Source organism: Phascolarctos cinereus, unplaced genomic scaffold, assembly GCF_003287225.1.
Source record: "Phascolarctos cinereus isolate Bilbo 61053 unplaced genomic scaffold, phaCin_HiC Scaffold_5;HRSCAF=322, whole genome shotgun sequence".
NCBI lineage: Eukaryota > Metazoa > Chordata > Mammalia > Diprotodontia > Phascolarctidae > Phascolarctos > Phascolarctos cinereus.
Genome location: NW_027555958.1, coordinates 335,842,881 through 335,860,448, shown reverse-complemented (window position 1 = coordinate 335,860,448; position 17,568 = coordinate 335,842,881). Strand labels below are relative to the sequence as shown.

The 17,568-nt window shown below is 36.4% G+C and overlaps 1 long non-coding RNA gene across 1 annotated transcript in view; it reads left to right on the top strand.

Annotated features, from left to right (window-relative positions):
• Positions 1 to 16,865, top strand: part of LOC144457782 (uncharacterized) — a 52,059-nt gene extending 35,194 nt beyond the window's left edge. Inside the window, exon 3 of the long non-coding RNA XR_013487285.1 lies at positions 16,775 to 16,865. This is a non-coding gene — a long non-coding RNA (uncharacterized LOC144457782). The remainder of the gene's footprint in view (positions 1 to 16,774) is intronic.
• Positions 16,866 to 17,568: the final 703 nt, after the last annotated feature.

Here is a 17,568-nt window from a genome sequence, read left to right as displayed (position 1 = left end):
CATGGCAGGTAGTACTTGAACTCAAATCTCATTGGAATTGGATCAAAGAAGGAAGACTATATGAACACACTCAGTGAGTACACAAATCTATTTTACCAAATAGGGAAGTAGGACTAAAAGAGGAAAAGAAAAGGAAGGAGTGATAAAAGGAAGGGGAATATTAAGGAAGGAAGTGGTCAAAAGCAAAATAGACTCTTGAGGAGGGACAAGATGAGAGAGAGAAAGATAAATAGAAGGAAATAGTATAGAAGGAAATACACACTTAACAATCATAATTGTGAATGTGAATGGGATGAACTCACTCATAAATCAGAAACAGATAGAATGGATTAGAAACCAGAACCCAACAATATATTGTTTACAAGAGACACTTGAAACAGAAAGACTCACATAGAGTTAAATTAAGAGGTTAGAGCAAAATTTATTATGCTTCATTTGAAGTTAAAAAGGCAGTGGTAGCAATCAAAATATCAGGCAGAGCAAAAGCAAAAATAAACCTAATCAAAAGAGATAAACAGGGAAACTATATTTTGCTAAATGGTATTAAAGACAATGAAATAATATAAGAATTATAAGGTTTTTTTTCCTGATAAGGACCTCATTTCTCAAATATATAAGAAACTGAGTCAAATTTGTAAAAATAAGAGCTATTCTTCAATTGATAAATGGTCAAAGGATATGAAAAGACAATTTTCAGAAGAAGAAATCAAAGCTATCTCAAGTCATATAAAAAAAGTTCTAAATCACTGTTGATTAGAGAAAATACAAATTAAAACAACTCTGAGTTACCACCTCACACTTATCATAAATGACAAATACTGGAGGGGTTGTGGGAAGATATGTACAGTTGTTGGTGGCATTATGAACTGGTCCAACAATTCTGGAGAACAATTTGGAACTATACCCAAAGGATTATAAAACTGTATGTGTTCTTTGACCCAGCAATACCATTACTAGATCTATATCCCAAAAAGGTCAAAGAACAAGAACAAGAACCTATATGTACAAAAATATTTATAGCAGTTCTTTTTGTGGTGGCAAAGATTTAGAAATTGAAGAGATGCCCATCAATTTTGGAATGGCTGGACAAGTTATAGTATACAATTATGATTAAACACTATTGTACTATAAGAAATGTCAAGGGGGATGCTTTCAGAAAAAAAAACTGGGAAGACCTACTTGAATTGATGAAAAGTGAAATGAGTAAAATTAGATGATTATTATATGTGGTAATAGCAACAGTGATGATGATCAACTGTGAAAGACATTGCTACTTTGAGCAATGCAATGATCCCAGATAATTTGGAAGGACTCGTGACAAAAGTTGTAATCCACCTCCGGAGAGAAAACTGATGAATTCTGAGTACAAATTGAAGTGTAATTTTCTCACCTCCTTTTTTTCCTCTTGCTTTTTTTTTTGGTAACATGGCTAATATGGAAAATTTTTTTTGCATGATTTCACATATATAATGGGTATCATAATGCTTGTGTTTTCAGTGGGTGAAAAGGGCTGTGAGGAAGGAAGAAAATTTGGAACTCAAATTTAAAAAAAGTTTAAAATAAAAATAAAAAATAATTTTTAAAACGCTTTAATGTCTTTGAAAATATATAGAGAAAGAGGGTTTGCAATAGTCTAAAACCTATAGTTTATGATGTGTCAGGTTCAGAAATGGATTATTTTTGTTTGTTAATTGTTTCTATATTGAGTCAACTTGAGGCAAGTTGGACAAGATGCTGGAACCATTTTTTAAAAGGGAAAGAAATAAATATTTATTAAAAGCCTACTTTATATGAGACATTATGAAAAAATGATCTCTTTTTTATCTTTGCAACAACCCTGTATTATAGATGCTATTATTATCCTCATTTTTACAGTTGAGAAAACTGAGGCAGAGAGAGGTTAAATGAGTTGCCCAAAGTCACATAGCTAGTTAAGTGTCTGAGGCCAGATTTAAAATTGGGCCTTTCTGACTCCAGGTCTTGCACTCTATTCATTGTGCTACCTAGCTGCCATAGCACAGAAGACAACAGAAAGAAGGCCAGAAAGAAACATTGATAAGTAGGACAGCTTTGAAAGTTATATTGTATTTCTTATCTGCTTAAAAGAAAAATCAAGTTGTACATAATAGAGACTCATAATTTCACATATGAGTCTCTTTTATGTTCTTTATATATAAAAATTCTCATTTTAGTGTATAAATTTATAATTCTGAAAATTAATTTAAAATTTTAAAAGAGATGGCAGTGATTGTTGTTTACTAAAAGCCTGAGCTGGAGAGCAATTGGATCAATCTGGAATGTAATCAAACTGGCTACAAATATTTCATCTGTGCTCCTCTGAGTTCTCCATTCCAGTTTGATGAAATATTTTACTGACTTCTGTATTTAAGTCTCTATTAAGAAGTAAGTCAGGAATTAATTCATACTGATGTTTTTCTTTTTTTTTTAATAACCTTTCCACCATTCTTCTGTAACCTTGTAATTCATCTAGTCCAACTCCTTCATTTTACAAATTGTGAAACTGAGGCAGAGGGAGGGTAACCATTTCTTATGATATGTTCTTGCTACATGACTAGCCCCTAATTTTCCCACAGGTATAGATATTATTGATGTGTAACCAGGATCTGCATGGTTTGCATTTGACAAAGGGTAAAGAGAAGAGCTATTTCTAGGGTTACTTACTGGGCAATCAATGATAATGAGTTTTGTCTGGGCTTCGGAGTCCTTGTTCCACTGTGACAAGGTAGCAGAGTAATATTTTGAGGAGAAGGAGGAAGCTCTGAAAGTTGGTACTAAAAATGGCTTGAGACTCATGCATACCAGCAGCCCATACATTTCCAGTAAGTCACTGAATAGGATTGCACACCCACTTTCCACATGTACCTCTCTCCTTATTTTCTATCTCAGTCTCAGGCTGCATATTTTGCTACCTTTTCTTTATTTGAAACTGGTTTCATTGCTTGCCTAAAAATATTTGTTGAGGGAGTGGGGACCCAGCATGATTTGTCCTGACTATGCCAACTCTGGTACTTGGTTAATGCTTCTTAAATTGTAAAATAAAGCTTAGTTTTTCATGTAGAACCATTAAATATTAAGATTTGTGAAATAATTATGTTTCATGATAATATATGCAAATTCAAAAAATGCACCAGAATTGTTCAGTGAAATTAAAATTTGAAAAAGTCTGATTGAAATAAAGTTCAAAATTTAAAGGTTAAAAATAGAAAAAATAAGACAATAGCATCTTGAGGCCCCAAAATGCCCTGCTTTGCTACTGAATTCTACAAATATTTAATTACCTAATATATGCCTAGTTAATGAAGTAGACAATATGAAGAAGCATAAATGCATTGTGCTAGATCTTGAGGGGCTCACAGTCTTGCACTGGATATGACACAAACGTATTAAATGGCTAAATAACTACATAAGGAAGTAGGTGATCTAGGGACAAAAGTCTCAGGCTGCTCTAAGAGAGGCATAGGTTCCAGGAATAGGAAGTTAATAGTCCTATAGCACTCTGCCCTGGTCAAACCACATCTAGAGCACTGTGGTCAGTTCTGGGCATCTCAGGGAGGAAGAAACTTTGATAAGATGAAGAGCACCTAGAAGTCAACCATAATGGTCAAGTCCATGGCATATGAGGATTGATTGAAGGAAATGAAATGTTTGGCTTGGAGAGAATAATAGAAAAGGGTAATCATAAAAGGCTGTCATGTGGAAGGATTAAACTCCTGTTTAGGACAGAACCAAGACCATAAAGGAAGATATAAGGAGGTAATGGTTATATCAGGAGGTATTGGGGTCCTCCCTTAGAGGGTATTAAGAGAAAAGAGAAAACAAGTCTACAGTGATTGGTGGGTTTAATTCAATAAGCATTTATTCAATGGTTATGATGAGGGCTACATGGGGTATGATGAGGGTACTTGGCTAGTTTCTGAAAGACAGGAAGCATTTGGACAAGTGCAAGGCTCTAATGAGCAAATTTTCTCCTTAACTTGACTGGAATCAGTCCTTTCTGCTACTACTTCATGCCTCTGGGGCATGCTTCCAGCTGCCTGCTGCTGTTTATGTCTTTTCTTTCTCCATTAGAATGTAAGCTCCTTGGGGGCAGGGACTGTCTTGTTTGTTTGTATTTATATCCCCAGCACTTAGGAAAATGCCTCATCTATTAATAATACTACTATTTAAATCTAGTTGTTTTTTTCTTATTTAATTCATTATATTTTCTTGACTAAGGAGAAAAAGGAGTGCATAATAGATCATGGGGTTTACCAATAGCCTTATGTGACCTATAGGCTGGATTTGAGATCCCTAAGTTAGAAGACAATTGCATTGGTCTAAGTATGAAGTGATAATACCATAGACCAGGGTAGTGGCTGTGGACATGCCAAAAAACAGCCTATTAAATATTTGCCGAATTGCATTGATATGAGATATATCAAGAAAAGACTTAGCAGGATTTGGTGATCAATTGTTTTGCCCTGCTGTTAGAGGTTTCCATTTGGCATAGAGGGACCATGTGCCTTTTTGGGACATCTTCTAATTTTTGATTGTTTCCACGCAGATGACCTAGGATGGGCACTTGTCCAAGGATAGTCACCAATTCCTCTTTTAAGCACTCAGTCTCACAAGGCTCATACGATAAAACAGTTTTATTTGCTAATTGGTAAACACAGAAAAGATTCATATTTGAGTGCCTAAACAATCAAGACAGCCCATGCACACACTCATACATGCAACACACTTATTTCATAGTGAACAACTTTCCCCAGAAACCTGTATTGTGTCTATGACTTACAGCACTGCTAGAGGTGTGTGGGAAGAGGCTATAGGCTACTCCTGTACAGCAGTGCTTCTCTCAATGTCCTATTTGTCTGTACTGCATTATCCCCTTTTATTAAGGGGATTTGTTCTGTAAAGTTTGGATTCAGTCAGAGGGCCACATTTGAGGATCTACAGGGCCACATGTGGCCTCAAGGCCAATCTGCAAGTTCAAGGTACATGTTGTCTCTCCCATTACTTTGCTTCATAAGAGCAAGAACTGTTGTTTTATTTGTTTCTCTCCCCTCCCCCTCCCCCATCCTCCCCTCTCCTTCTCTCCCCTTTCCTTCCCTCCCCTTCCCTTCCCTTCCCTTCCCACACTACTTGACATATAAGTAAGTGCTTACTAAGAGCTTCTTGATTGACCGATCAAAATGTTTTACAATTTTTGATATTCTGGTCAAAATTTGTAGGATACTTATTCATTTCTGTATCTAAGATGATATAAGAAAGGTATGCCTTACAAAGTACTCTCCTAATCAGACTCTGCCCTGTGTCTCTGCATCTCTGGCTTCCCTTATTCTTGTCCTTTTGAAGAAGGCTTTAATAAGGAGACTTCTGCTTCTTTTCTCCACCATTTTTCTCTTACTCATAGATTATCTTGGTTTTTCATATTGTCATATTGTCTATTTTGGGGTAAGGGGAAGGGGATGGACCAGTGATTTTATCAGTACAGGGAATTCCTGAGATAGGAATTCCCTCTGCCAATGTAGGTTAATTATCAACATTTAAGTTAACAAGAATTTAATCAATGTCACTATGAGACACTGTGCTAGGTATTAGGGATACACAGAAAAAAATGAAACCATTCTTGCCCTCAATAAGCTTGAATCCTATTGGGAGAGACAACATGCATATATACATATGCATATGTATGTGTGTATACACATATATGTTATATATAATCTGAAGTCACTGATTGGTTCTTCTTCATTCTCAAAGAGGACAAAAATGACGTCACTATGTTGGAGTCAAGGTACAGTATGTCCAATTGTGGCTGATCAGACCAGAATAAGCTCAGAAGGCTCTACCACAGGCCAGACGCAGTTTATATGGACATCTGGAGTAGAGATATCTCTAAAGTTGTGCATCTGGGACGAGGTGGGTTAGATCATGAAAGACATCATATAGGAGAAAGTTTTTGAGCTGAGTTTTGAAGGAAATTGAGGATTCTAAGAGATATAGACTAAGGAATGGGTGCATGCCAAGCATGGTGGACCTCTTGCACAAACATATGGAGATAGATACTTGTATGTAATATATATTCAGTTAAGAAACACTTATTAGGCACCAAATGATGTGCCAAGAACTTTCTAGGGGTACAAATGAAAAGAATGAAAGAATCCCCACAGACAAAAATCTTACATTTTAATGGGGAAGATAATAAATATATGTAAGTATATACAGACACAGTATAGAATAAAGTAAATGAAGACAGATAAATACAAAATAGTTAACACAAGGTAGAGATCACTTGACATTAAATGTTAAATGACTTGCCCAAACATCAGTTAGGAAGTATATGTTAGAGGCAAGACTTGAACCCAGTCATTCTTCTTGCCAATCTGCTGTGTTCCTTTCTATGTGAGTATCATGACTAAAAACGATGTACTGGCTAATGTCCAGAGTGAAGGAAGAAAAATCAGTGATTCTGGAGGGGTTTCATCTGATTTTGGCAAAGCTATCTTTTTGTTCCAAAGCAAAGAATTTGATTGCCATGTAGCCATTAGTAAATGGTAGCTTATAAGATTCAAACACATTTGTGAAATCCAGTCTCTAGTTATATACCAGGAAGCTAAGTATAGCTATTACTTCAGGTGTCTTTGTTTGTATTGAAGCAGATCATTAGTGATGGTATATGGGAGGACTGGAGGCCTGGAGACTTGGATTAGAGGACCTTAGAATTCTGCTACTTCTTACCTAAATGATCTTGAACAAGGCTTCTGATTTCTCTGGATCTCAGTGCCTTCCTTCATCTGTCAAATGTTGTTTTTGTTCACTTGTATCTGACTCTTCATCACTCCATTTAGGGATTTTCTTGACAAAGATACTGGAGTGGTTTGGCATTTCCTTCTCCAGCTCATTTTACAGATGAGAAAACTGAAACAAACAGGATTAAGTGACTTGCCCAGGGTCACACAGCTAGTAAGTGTCTGAAGCTGGATTTGAATTCAAGTGCATATATCAACTGTGACACCTAGCTGCCTCTACAAAGTGAGGGGATAAGCTTATGCAGTGAAGTGGCACAGTATATAATACTGCTGGACTTGGACACTGGAAGACCTGAATTCAAATCTGACCTCAGACCCTTACTAACTATGTGATCCTGGGCAAGTCTCTTAACCTCTATCTGCCTCAATTTCCTCATCTGTACAATGGGGATAATAAAAGCACCTACTGGGGCAGCTAGGTGGTGCAGTGGATAAAGCATCGGCCCTGGAGTCAGGAGGACCTGAGTTCAAATCCGGCCCCATAACGACACAAAAGACTCACTAGCTGTGTGACTCTGGGCAAGTCAGTTAACCCCAACTGCCTCACCAGAAAAAAAAAAAAGCACCTACTTCACAAAGTTGTTGTGAGGATTAAATGAGATAATATATAGAGAGCAAACTTTAAAGTGCTATGTAAATGCTATAATTTCTTAAGTATTCCTCTGTCCCCGTCCTAAATCCCATGAACTCTATGATATTGATCTGAACATAGGTCTACCCAAATGTGGGATATGTTCCTAGAACAAGATCTGTTCGTGAGGGGGAAAAAAATAGGCCCTGAAAAAATAATACTGATATTGGGTCACCCTCTAGTTTTATAAAAGTTAGTTTTAAAAAGTCAGACCTGCATTTGTAATGATTTGCCAGATTAGTCAATAGAAGGCTATTTCTGAATTATGATTCATAGGTTGGGCTAAAGTTTAACATTTTAATAACTGTAGGAAGAGATTTGCCTAGCAAATAAATCTGAAGAATACTTAATCTACATAAGAGAACAAATTGTTCAAGTCTTTAGCAATGCCTATTTGCATATGTGCCATATGCTAATTACAAAGAAAATTTTTCCAACCAAGCAGGTCTAACTTTCCACAGCACTTGGAAGAACTCTTTGTTACTGTGTTTGCATGAAACAAATTAAAATGTACTGAAGAAATATTCCAATTGACTTTTCAATAATCAAAATAGATTTTCACTAAAATTACTGGGGCTTGGTGAAGTTTTAATTCTTGTGTATAAATAATTACATAACTCATAGAAAACCAAAATTAGTTGCTCTCAGAGTATACATTATTACCACATCTCAGTTTTTATTCTATTTCTCTGATTTTTAAATTTTCTTTATTTTTCTCAATCCATTTTTCTTTTACATTTCCTCTTTCCTGTACACCTGTGGTATCAAACTCAAACAGAAATGATGGTTGCATAGTGACTTAGAAAACTACATATTAACACTATGTTGTATTGCATTTTTCTTTATTTTGTTAAACTTTTCCTAACTATATTTTACACTGGTTTGGGCCCACTTACAAATTTGATACCTCTGTTCTACACTCCATTCTAGCATTTATCTCTGAGCCTTTGCACTATACCAGGCTCAGGATAAGGTATCCTTGCAAAGTTTGGCTGCCCCTGCTGCATAATTATTTCTTATCTTCAGTGCTGGTCTTGTGGAAAGAGTCGTAGGTAATGAGAGCTGCCACTAAATTACTCTGTGGTTTGGAGCAGGTCATGTTTCCTCTTTGGGCCTTTTTTTTCATCTCTTATATAAAATGTGATATTTTGAATTAAATGAGTTCTAAAATTCTTTCCAAATCTTTGATGGTTTTCTCTGGAAAAGAAAGAAGTTGAAGCAGGCATAAAAGAAAGGAAAAGGAAAGGAAAAAGGAAAAGGAAAGAATACTATATTATAAGGAACATAAATGTCGTTTACCAGATAGCTACAAATCCTAGTACTTTAAAAAAAAATCACTATGGGGAAAAAATCAATAGATAGGGTACAGGGTATGAATTCGAGAAGATGTAAGCATATATATATATACACATACATTTATACACATATATATACACACATACATATACACATATATATATACACACACACATATATACACACATATATACATATATACATACATATATATGATATTCAAACTACTGTTCTACAGCTATAAGATAATAAATAATGGATTTATTTTCTAGCATTTAATGATTCCTTCTGGTCATTTCTGAGTTATGATACTTTTACTCCAGTCACACTACTCCCTCCCACTCAGACCTTGGACTCTGACTCTGAGCTCTGGTAGGTGACTTTTTGTTTTATGTTACCCAGAATCAGGCCTCCATGTCACTCCCCAGACATTTTGAAACCATGCTTCCCCCTTCAGGCTCTCCTTTATGTGTTTACTTCCCCCATTAGAACATAAGCTCCCTGAGAACAAGAACTGTCTTGTTTACTTATATTTGTATGTGATTAGCACAGTGCCTGGAATACAGTAATCACTTAATAAATACTTTAACATTTATCATTCATTCATTCTATGCTCAAGTATTTAGAATATAAGACTGGGAATGTCAAAAACCTGTTGGACCACTAACATTGCCCCATCAAAATAATTTCTGGGAAAAAATACACAAATGCCAAATATTAAACTGATCATTATCACTTGAGTTTTGCAATGAAGTCAAGAAATTAAATGATATTTCCACATTTTTCTTATCTTATTATCTCATATCTTAAAATAAAATATCACAATGTAATGTTAGCAAGTATACTTTGGGCTAGAGTATATTATATCTGACCCTCATTGTTCCAGGGTACCATGAAGGTTTTTAGAGTGTCTCCTTTCTACTGCCATTGGCTTGAGTCCCACTAGATGTCTTCCTGTATTGTTGGGTGTCATTAACTAGTGCCCACTTGACTGCTTTCTATCAATCAGTTTTTACAAAAGGATATTTACTTCGATAGAGCAGGAACAAATATCCAAACATTACCCTCCTAGTTTTCAGGCACATGCTCTCCTCAACCAGCTGGGTCTCTGAGGGGAACTAGCTCACTCTTAGTACAGTTCTTATATAACATTAGTCCAACCAACTTCACATCCAGATGTGACTTAATTCCTGGAAGAATTGTTTTCTCAGCTATTGTTTGTCTGGGTCCAGAAGGTCACTCCTTGTTTCCAGTGGCATCAGTATTGGGCTTCCTACACTTGGCCTAGACTTTGACTCCCAGATATCTGTGGCTCATTCTCCTGACTTTTTAAAGTCCAAAGGGCAGAGGCTCCACTTCTATCACATAGAACATCAAAGAACAAATGCAGAGGCCTAAAACCAAGGATCGTTACTTGGGGCCACATGGCTTTGACAGTGAGAAGCCTCCACTGCTTTTCTCTTTATAGCATGGTCTCTCTCCGGATGCTGTGAGCAAAGAAGTCAAGCAATGAATGGAACAGCAAAAAGGACTGGGACAAGAGAGAGTAGAAATTGACTAAGGAGTTTTGAATACCTCTACAGGTAAAGATGTTCCCATTTCCCACATGGCTAACCCAGTGGAACCAGTTACAGAAGTTTGTACATGCTACACACACTCACAAGGCATATATAGCCTTTACACACCATCATCATTTTCCCAGAAGCAGGCTCCCTAACTTTTCCTAGGGGAGAGATGCTATCTAAGGCAGACTGTACATGCTCTAGATTCCCATTCTATAACAAAACTAAGTTAACAAAAAGTCATATGAAATACAGCCAAATATAGTAAAAAAACAAAAAACAAAAAGCAAAACAGGGTACTCAGAAGAAAAAGGAAAGCAGTATGAGAAGGAAAGAATGCAAAGTCTCCCTAAAGAGTTACTGTCATCACCACTTACTTCTGAACTTCAATTTATCTACTATATCGCTGATATGGACACTCCCTCCAATGATGCAGATTACAACCTATCTACAACTTTTCCTATGTAACTCTTGTTTGTGTCTTACTATAAATCAGGGTGTACCTCAAATTTGCTTTTGGTCCTTGCTTTTTGACAGAAAGTCAAAAAGAATGGATTAGGGAGATAGAGTATCATGGGCAAGGAACAGCTAGATTGTAGAGTACATGGAGGGAAGCAAGATGGGAAAGGGCCAGGTTGTGAAGGGCTTTTAATGACAAAGAGAAGATTTCATATTTGATCCTGGAGGTGATAAGTAGCCATTGGATAGTCAAACCTGCATTTTTGGAAGATCCCTTGGTCAATGGAGTAAAGGATGAACTGGAGTAGGAACAGACTTAAGGAAAGGAAACCAACCAGATGGCTGCTCCTATCACCCAGGCATGAGTTACAAGGGCCTGAACCAGGGTGGGAGCAGTGACAGAAGAAAGAAGGGATTATTTATGAGTGATGTTGTGAAGATAGGGATTGACAACAGATTGACTATTTGGAGTGCGAGAGAGAAGTCAAAGATGATAAGGTTGTATGCCTGAGTGACTGGGAAGAAGGTGGTATGACTGACAGGAATAGGGAACTTGGGAAGAGAAGATGGTTTTGGGGGACAGATAACATTTATTAAGAATATTCCCCTTGGTATATGATTGTGTTGGAATACTATTGTTCTATAAGAAATGATGAATAAGTTGCTTTTAGAAAAACATGGGAAGACCTGTTTAAAATAATGAAGAGTAATATGAGCAGAACCAAGAGAATGTTGTATACAATAACAGTATCAAAGAATAACTGTGAGTGACTAAGCCATTCTGAGTATTATATTCAAATAAGCTACAAAGGACCAATGAAGGAAGATGCTATCCACCTCCAGAGAAAGAACTGATAAATAGAAGTATGCATAGTATGGTTTTGTGTGTGTGTGTGTGTGACAGAGAGAGAGAGAGAGAGAGAGAGAGAGAGAGAGAGAGAGAGAGAGAGAGAGAGAGAGAGAGAGAGAAAGAGAGAGAGAGAGAGGAGAGAGAGAAGTGATTTCCCCTAGTGTGAGGGAAGGGAGGAGGGAGGGAGACAGTTCAGAACTTAAAATTTAACAACATAAATAAATGAAAAGAATGCTCCTTTGCTTTCAGGGGCTTCAGGGTGGTGATAACTAGAGGAACAAGGTGATGTCTGTTATTTCTGTTTCCAGATCTCTTCCTCTTTTGGATCTTTGAGAACTGTAAAAACAAAAAACAAAAACAAACCCAAAAAACCCTAAAACAAACACACACACAAAAAACAAACAACCTAGCATTTATATAGCACCTACTATGTGCCAGTTACTATGCTAAGTGTCTTACAAATATTATCTCATTTGATCCTCATAACAACTCTGGTTGGTAAGTGCTATTTTTACATATGGGGAAACTGAGGCAGGCAGAAGTTAAACCACTTTCCCAAAGTCACATAAGTAGTTACTAGCTAAGGCCAGATTTGGACTCAGGTCTTCCTGATTACAAGCCCAGCACTACCTACTCTAGCACCTAGTTGTCCTAGGGAAATTTGTTGAGGGTAATGATGGTGACACTATTAGAACACACTCTTATACAAAATATTACCTATGATCATGAGAGCACTGAGTCCATTTGGATCCAGTTGGGTACTTTTCTACAAAGTTGTAATTAAGGAGTTAGCGGGAGATTTTATTGTTTGGTTTTAGGTTAAATGTAAAAGACAGCAAGAAACAATCTTATATTCAGGATAGTAGCCAGTTAATATGGACATGAGCATTATAAGGGAGTTCTATGCCTAAATTGCCTGACCACTGCCAGGGAGATAGCCTTGAGTTGTCTTAGGTGACAGATCAAAGGCCTTTTGGTACAAGTGCCTTCATCTTTCCCCTTAGGATTCTACATAAGACTAGTGATTCAGAATCTACAGTGGAGAGGGGAATAAACTTCCAGTGAACAAGAATTCTAAGGGGTGTGTGTGTGTGTGTGTGTTTGTTGTAAGCCTCAGCTATCAACATAGCTACATACAAATGCCTGTATGCACCATAAATTCTCTAGTAAGCATTATCAATTCATTTGGTTTGTGAGCTCCTTGGGGACAGGGACTGCCTTTTGCCTTTCTTTATATCCCAGTGCTTAGCACAGTACCTGGCACATAGCAGGGACTTAATAAATGCTTATCAACTGATTGAATTGCATTCTCAGAGAAAAGAATGCACTTGTCATTAGGAAAAATGAAAGAGCAAACATAGAAATACATACCTAATAAAGAAAGGCCATAACCCCAAATTAGAAACTACCAAAAAAAAAAAAAGGACTGCAGCAGCCATAATGTAATAGATGACACAATAGTGATTCACAACCACACTGAAGTACTGGAAGAATTTTAATGTTTAAAAAGATTAGGTTTTGCTTCAGAAAAAGCTTGGAATCATTGAAAGCATTGATCAATTTTTCCAAAGGCAATCAATCCAGCCAGTTCTTTTCCTCTTATTCAGTCCTGGACCCTTTTATTTTCTTTTATATATATGTATATATATATATATATATATATATATATATATATATATATATATATATATACACAATATGTCTGTGTGTATATGTAAACAAATCCCCAAAGTTGTCTACCTAAATATATATCACATTCCTAATAAAAGAAATTTTCATCCAGTTAGTTTTTACTGTGTGACTTGTTAGATCAGACTTAAGTATTTCAAATTTATTCAAAGATTCTAGATACAGGGGTGTAGAACCTGCAGCTTTCAGGCTACAGGTGGCCCTCTAGGCCCTTTGACTGAATTCAAACTTCGTCCCTGTTACAGAGCATCCCAGGACTTGGCAGAATCGGCCCAATGCTGTACACAAACAGGACAATCTAGAGCAATTTGTTCACAGGGAATTCTACTTCCACTTGAACTCGGTATGGCATTGCTTAGTGTTACCTGTTTTAAATTCCATAGTTCATCCTCAAGGCACATCAGTAACCAAACAGGTTATGTCAGAGTTTATTTCATCATATTGTACCCTATGACTGTCTCAGATTATCTTTGGTCAGAATGAGATCTATCTGCTATATGGGAAACCTACTCATTATCCTCACATCTGGATAAACACAAAGTACTTTTGGCTATGATGTGCATAACACAGTGATTCAATGAAGCATAGATAATTGCTAAAGGATTAACTTATGGAATCTGCATCACATCACATTAACTCAAAATTTCTGAATCTGGAATGATCTCAAAGGGCAAACTTTCCTTTCTTAGTACATTTCTTTTAGTAGCGGAGTGTTAGTGTTGAGCAAAGAATAAGATTTTACGAGCCTGAAAATCAGAAGAAACTGACTGCCAACTTCAAGATTACATATGCCTAACACTGCTACCATCAGTAAGTATCCTCTCCTTTCGGGCGTCAGTGCCAGACGCCTTATTCAGTTCAGAAGCAATGGGACATCGAGATTTCCTGACTGAACTGTTTGCTCAGTCCTCTGATTTTATTGAGCCTTTAAATTTTTCATTTTCTTTCCATTAACAATATATGAAAATGTTCTCAAGGTCTCCACCTGCGTCAATTACTTGACGATATAGTCTTTTGAGAATGTTGTATGACTATTTTAAACTGGTTTGCTTATTGATAAACTACTTTTATGGTTATGCATTTTTTAGAAATTCCTCCTGGCAGCTTTGGGTTAAATTGGAAATTGCTGCAGTTGCAGAACTATCTTCTTAGGCTGTAGATGGTGCAAACTAAAGGAGCAACTATAATAAATCTCAGATAATAACAGTAACTCACCTTTATGTAGCATGTTTTACAGAACCTTAAAAAAAACAATAATCTTGGGACATAATTAGCTTTGGCATTATTATTCCTGCCTGTATCACAGGTCTGTCATGAGGATCAAATAAAAAAATATTTGTAAAGCACTTAGCACAGTAAATGGAAAGAACAACAAAAGTCAAAAATTAATATTGTGACATTATAAAGAATAAACTTGTCCCAAAAGAAGAAATATGAAAAAAAATATTTCTCTGCATTCCTCTGCAGAGGTGGGAATGTGGGTGTGGGGAGGATCCACAGATGTGAAAAATTTCAGATTATGTCAATTTTTTCTGATGTATTGATCAGTTTTGCTGAATATTTTTCATTTACTATATTTTTTGTTTTTCTTTTTTTTTTAATTGTTATAGGAGATGGTTTTCGGGGGGAAAGAAAGGATATAAGGACAAATCTAAGTGATGTAATAAAAGTTGTAACTAAAATTTCATTTTCAAAAAGTAAAATAAAAAAATACTATACGGGTAGTTGCTGAAGTGTTGGTTTTTTTTAACCCCGACATCTGCTGTCACCTTGATTTCCTTTGAATTCCCAGATATCAATATGATCTGTAATATTTTCCTAGGAGTTAGACTTGACAGCTACTGGGTTGCTTATAGGTTTTAGGGAAGCTAGAATTGACTTTTAGCAGTTAAAAAGCTCCATGCATAGCAGATACTAAAGTGGCTTTTGAAAGATGGTAATGAGAACTGTGTCCCAAGGAGTCACAGGAGGGAGAACTGAATTTGATGTTAGGTGTTTTGTTACATATCCTGTTGAAGGAACCGGGTTTGTTCTCAAAACTTATTTTTAGCTGGCTAGGATCAGTCAGGGCTTCTGCTCCACTGGTATAGATTTCTAAAACCCAGAGTCACCTCCATATCTTCAGGAAACATCAGGATAGAACCTAGTGGAGGTGTGACATAATCAGCTTCAAATACTTGGAATTCTATTCTGTTTCTTGTCCTTCACAATGTCATCATTGGGTGGAACATATAGGTTATACAGAAAATTATTGTTAGACTTGTAAGGTACAGTACTTGTCAGAGAAGTTTAGAAGGAGAATGTGTCCTTGGACCTAATCATGACCAGGTTTGATTTCCCCCTACTAGCTATGGAATTGGAATATGAAGAGAAATAGAGGAAAAATACTAATTCCAATTATCTCTGATACCCTGCAGTGATACAAAAATTTATTTTAAAATGCTGGCATTTTTCAAATAAAGCCGACTTTGTGTTGAATCCAAATTTTCCTGTTATCAGTGACCAGAGCAAAAAAGACAATAATGAATAGTACCTTTATTTCCTCATGTTCATTTGCTAAAATGATTTGCATATTGGTGAGAGCTAGGAGGTCTGGAACAAGGGTCAGAAGGCTTTCTTTTAACTTTTGTTCAACTGTTCTCAAACTAGAGAATAAAGGATTGGAGTATATAATAAGACTCCATTCTCCCCCTCAACACACATGCCCTGCCTTTTTAAGAAGGTATGCAGAATCGGGGAGAAGGAATATCTGAAAACTGTACTTGCTCAGTCAGCCTTGGAAATATAGTAAGTTATCAACTGTCACTTAGTTGCCTTCTAATTTTTGGAATGGGGAGCAAAATTATTTGTCCTTTCCTCACTCAATGCCCCCACTGTGCCAACTTGACTAGATAGTGAGGCATTGGAAAGAATGTTGAGCTCAAATCTTAAGTGTTACTACCTACAATACATGACCTTGGACTAGGGACAATCTCTCTGGGTTTCAGTTTCCTTATCTGTAAAATGTTGGGGCTGGACTAGATACCATTGAAGGTTCCTTTTAGCTGTAGATCTATGATCTGATGATCCTGTACTGGAGAAGTGAATTTGTCTTTAATAACGAGGTGGGTTTCCCTTGGAGAGCAGCTAGATGACACAGTGGATAAAGCTTATCTTCAAACTTATCTTCCTGAGTTCAAATCCAGCCTCAGACTCTTACTTGCTATATGACTCTGGGCAAGTCACTGAACCCTGTTTGCCTCAGTTCCCTCATCTGTAAAATGAGCTGGAAAAGGAAATGGTAAACCATTGCATTATCTTGCCCAAGAAAATCCCACATGGGGTTATGAAGAGTCAGACATTAGTGAAAAATAACTGAACTGTGGGATCCCCTTGATTAAAAACTGACTGGTCCCCTAAAAGTGGAGAACACTTCCACTGATGTCCAGTTCTGGCAAAACTTGTAATGCTAAAAATATTGTCTCCCATTCTAAAGGATGAAGAGCTAATGGTCAAAGGATATGAATAGAGTTCTCAAAAGAGAGTTGCATTAATAAATAAATGAAAGAATGCTTCACATCATGAATAACAAGGTAAATGAAAATTAAAATAATTGTAAGGTTACATCATACCTAGAAAATTGGTGAATATGACAAAAGATGAAAATAATTAATGTTGGAGGGGGTGTGGAAAGATAGTCACACTAATGCATTGCTAATGGAGCTGTGAATCAAAATAGCCATTTTGGAAGGCAATTTGGAATTATGTAAATAAAGTGATTAAAGTGCACATGCCCTTTGACCCAGAGGGCCCACTACTAGGCCATTGATTTAAAGGAAGGAGGTTATTGATAATAAGAAAGTCACCATATATATCAAAATATTAAATTCTTTTGTTTGTATTAGCAAAGAACTGGAAACAAAGTAGATACCCATAAATTAAAGAATGGCTAAACAAATTGGTACATGCATGTAGCAGAATATTACTCTTCTGTAAGAAATGACAAATATGATGAATAAAGAAAAGCATGAAATGACTTATATGAACTGATGTATATTTAGATGCATTCCAAAAAGCTTTATACTCCTTCTATCTGACAGTCCTTTAGTGTATAAACACAACTGTCATGTCACCCTTTCTAGAGAAACCCTTTCTTCTCTATTTTGAACATCCCCATTTCCTTTGTCAGACTCTGAAAATAAATGACCAGAGAACCACAGAAGTTATGCAACAACTGTTAATTCTGAAAAATAAAATAATAATAATAAACAAATAAACCTAAGATCCACA